The following is a 4,732-nucleotide window of genomic DNA, read 5'->3' on the forward strand; positions in this document are numbered from 1 at the left end:
CAGATGGGGGGAGGGGGGAGGGGTTTGTGCGGGGAGAAGGGTGCAACAATGAATGAATGGAATCCCCCCAAAAAAATAAAAATTTAAAAAGAAAAAAAAAAGACACGTGGTTCAAATCTACCAGCTGCTGTGTGCAATCTCATGTGATTTATAGTCTCTGAAAACTCAGTGCGAGGTTATCTATGAATTGATTCCAACATAACAGCACACCACAACATGATTCAAAATTTGCTTGAGAACACTGGGGTTTTTTCCTGGTTTGGAGTCATCACAGAAGTTTTTCATGCAGCAGCACTGAGTGTGTTTGTCCTGCCTTTCTCTTGTCAGCCAGGCATTTAACTGTTTGCATCACTAAACAAACAAAAAAAATACCCCTTTGCCAATTGAGCTAATTTCAAATTAGTAACCCAAATAAAACTGCCTGCGAAGACTGTAAATCCTTACAGAAGCCAACTGCCAAGGCTTCTCTGTATAGCAGCTGGAGGGTTCACACTGCCAGCCTTTTGTTTAGCAGCTGTGAATGCTTAACCACGGTGTCACCACAGCTCTGTATATGCCACAACTCCTTAATATTATATACACAGAGTGAAAAGTTTCAGACAACCTAAAGTCCAAAAACTTAGCTGCTGTTGAGTCCATTGTGACTGATTTTGATCACATGTGCACAGAAGAAGCAGGTCACAGGGTCTTCAGAAGTTGAGGATCAGACCTGTTTTCCAAGATATCCTGAGTAGCTTTGAACCATCAACCTTTAGGCCAGTAGTAAAGCATTTGGCCATTTGCATCACCCAAAAAAATTCTTAAAACTATGGGACAACGCAGGAGGGGAAGACCCTCTATGAGATGGATTGATTCGGTGACTGGGGTAATCGGGATGGGTGTGTCAGAGGCGGTGCGGTTGGCACAGTATAGAGCAGGGTTTAGGGCTGTTGTGCATAGGGTCGCTATGAGTCGGAAACGACTCGACGGCACATAACAAAAACAACATGACTAAATAAGTATAGACTAGAGACTAAGGTGTACCTAATCCAGGCCATGGTCTTCACAATACTTACTATGCACTTGGGGAGCTGGACAATGACAAAGGATTATAGAAGAATCAATGTCTTTGAATTGTGCTGGAGAAGAGTCTTGAATATACCATGGAGTGCCAGGAAAACATCTGTCTTGAAGGTGAAAACAAGTCTCTCGGAGGCTAGGATTTTGAAGCTCCATGTCACATACTTTGGGCATGTGGCCAGGAAAGATCTGTCCTTAGACTTAATGCACAGAATAGTGGAGGTACAGAGCAGAAGAGGGAGACTTCAGATAAGATGGATTGATACAGGAACTGGGGTAGTGGGGGTTGGTGTGTCAGAACCAGTGAAACTAACTTAAGGCAGGGTTCAGAGCTGCTGTACATAGAGTCGCTATGGGTCGAAGGCAACTCAATGGCACATAACCACCACCACCACTGGAATGTTACGCATCCATTAGAAGTGAGGGCTTAGAAAAGTAGAGAGGCAGCTAAAGACAGGAAGATTGTCAGTGTGATTGATAACAGTGACAGCAACAAAGAGCCTGAGCAAGGAGCAGGTTGTGAGGAAGGCACAGGATAGGAAATGTTTTGATATGGTGGTTGTAGGGTCACTATGAGAAGTAGTAGTCTTATCGGCACTTAACAACAGTATAATTGATATTTGTGAAAACCTGTCAAGCATGTTTACTGATAAATGTAACTAAATACTGTACAAAACTATGTGTTAATAAAAACCTAATAGAAACAACGAAGTGATTGCAGAATATTAACATTTGTTTTCCAAAAGATGGTTTCAAAGTTGCTCATAGTTTTTCATCGCAATAAAAAAATTAAAATTAATTATCCAATCTCAACTTTTTAGTTCTAAGGAGTAGGTGGATGGATGTTCAGTTGTTCTCTGTATATTTTGGCTGGTTTTGTTTTTCAAGTAAGTTTATTTTGTAAAGGCAAAATAGAAGTTCATTGCTGTCCCATCGGATCTTCAGAGAGAGAATACCTGACAGGTTTTCAGGGCACCCTGAGTGAATTTGAACCACCAACCTGTAGGCCAATTTTTTTTTTTCAATTTTCACAACTCTGGTGCTTCTGAAAGTATATAGAAAATAGTGTATGGATTAGTATGATAGTCTTAAGGAGATGAACCAAAGGTGGTGCGACTTAGAGAAAAAAATATGCCTACCTCAAATTCAGTACTACTAAAATAATCTTTAAAGGTGAAGTAAAGACTTCTTAAGATAAAAATCAGACATTTTTTTATTTGTGGGTCCACACTAAAAGTTTTTCAGATGGAGGAAACCTAGAATATACTCAGAATTGATTTATGCTAGATTCCACATGTGTCTAGAGTAAGATTGTGGTCTGTAAAGTTTTTAATGGCTGATTTTATTTTTTACGTATAGAACACCTGGAATTTATCCCAAAGTACTTTTAACTGTCTTGAACATCCAACTTTAAGGTGTTTCTTGTTAACTGAAATCAGTGATTCCAAATTGACAAGCAGTTCATTTGCACCATCCAGGAACTCCCAGTTAAAGATAGATTCATGAGGGTAACTACCAAAAGAATATATCATTAACAGAAGGAGAAAAAACAAAAGTACTGACTCTGGGGAGGAAAAGTCAAGATCCAAGAAAACATCAGAGAAGATGAAACAAGGTAGATCTAAATCTAAACATCAGAGAAGATGGAACAAGATAGATTTAACTTGCCTTCAGGCACCAATAGAACTTCCAGGTTGGATTTTTTTTTTCCAAGAAAAGATAATGTGTTATATATTAGGATTCTGTTGCAGAAGCACAACTACTATGAAAGAAAAGAATGTGCTGGTGTCCACATCTGGTACTGAGCTGACATCACCTTGAGCCAACCCAATTGTTGTCTGTGAGGCCTTCTGGATGTGATCAAGAACATAATTCCACAACTATCTTGTTACCTGATAATTTGTGCTTAAGGCCATATTTTACTAACCCTACTGGAGAACAACTACCTGGCCAACAGACTAGAAGAGTTCCATATTCCCATTCCAAAAAAACATGACCTGACAGAGTGTGGAAATTATCATACAATATCACAAGAAAAATACTGCTAAAGATTATCCAGAAATTACTGGAACAATACATTGACAGAGAACTACCAGAAATACAAACTCGAATTAGAAGAGGCCGTGGCACTAGAGAGAGACATTGCCATTGTGAAATGGATCTTGGAAGAAAGCAAAGAGTACTGGAGGGATATCTATCTGTGTTTCATTGACTATGCAAAGGCATTTGACTGTGGATCACAAACTGTAGTTAACCTTGAGGAGAATGGGAATCCTGGAACATTTGACTGTGCTTATGCAAAACCTATACTTGGATCAGGAAGCAGTTTTCAGAGTAAGGAAACAACATGGTTCAAAATCAGGAAAGGAGTGTGTCAGAGATTCATCCTGTCTCTGTACCTTTTCAGTCTATATGCAGACTAGATCTTTTGGAAGGCTGGGCTTTATGAGGAATGTGGCATCATGAATGGAGGAAGAGTCATCAATGACCTGTTAGGCAGATGAAACAACCTTGCAGGCTGAAACTGAAGACCTTAAGTGCTTGCTACGTGAGGTCAAGGACTGTATTCTTCAATATGGATTGAAGCTCAACATCAAGAAGACAAAGATTCTCACCAGTGGGCCAATTGGAAGCACCATGTTGGATGAGAAGAAGGTGGTTGTTAACAGAGCTTTCTCAGCTCCACAATCAGTACTCTTGGCACCAGCAGTCAGGACATCAAAAGATGTCTGCTATCGGACCTTCACAGAGTACTAAGAAGCTACGATGTCCGTATAGAGACTAAGGTGTGCCTGATCCAGACCATGGTCTTTATAATTACTTGTTATGCATCAGAGAGCTGAACAAAGACTGACTAAGGGTGAGAGAAGAATCGATGCCTTTGAGTTGTAGTGCTGAAAAGTCTAGACGATTCTGTGGGCCACCAAGAAAACAAATAGATCTGTCTTGGAAAGGGTGAAACCAAGTTTCTCCTTGAAGGATAGGATCTTGAAGCTCCATCTCACATACTTTGAGCATGTGGCCAGGAGGGACCAATCCTTGCAGAAGGATATCATACTCAGAAGGGTGGAGGGTGGCACAGGAATGGAAGACCCCTATGAGATGGATTGAACAGTAACAAGGGCAATGGAGAGAAGTGTTTCAGAGTCAGTGAGAATGGCTCAGGACAGGGCAGGCTTCTGAGCTTTTGTACGTAGGGTTGCTAAGAGTCGCAGGTGACTTGACAGCACATGACAACAACTGTCCATTTTGCATGTTAACATGCTTTCCAGCAGTAATAGATACCAAAGGGCTGGGTGGAAATAATACTTGGCTGGAATGGTTAAGGTTATGTATCTGTGTGGCTGGGCCATGAGTTCTCAGTGGTTTGAAAGTTACATGAGGATGTAACTTGGAAGTTATAGAAAGATATGGTCACTCTGTACTTTGTGATGTGATATGGTGGTCCACCATGTTCATAAAACGATCCAGGTTTTGTCACTTAATCACATTGATAAATAAGGAGCAAATGTATAGGCAATCTAGGGCTTGCTAGGACAATTGGAGTTTAGAACAAGCTGAAACCAATTTCTAGTCACCGTCAATAGTTGCCATGGAGTTGTACATGAACTTGGTCCATGAGCTCACAAGTGCTAAAGAAAGCTGAGGCATGGTAGACCCCCATACACGCACA

This window comes from Elephantulus edwardii, unplaced genomic scaffold, assembly GCF_000299155.1.
Source record: "Elephantulus edwardii isolate Elephantulus edwardi_28Jun2011 unplaced genomic scaffold, EleEdw1.0 scaffold00134, whole genome shotgun sequence".
NCBI lineage: Eukaryota > Metazoa > Chordata > Mammalia > Macroscelidea > Macroscelididae > Elephantulus > Elephantulus edwardii.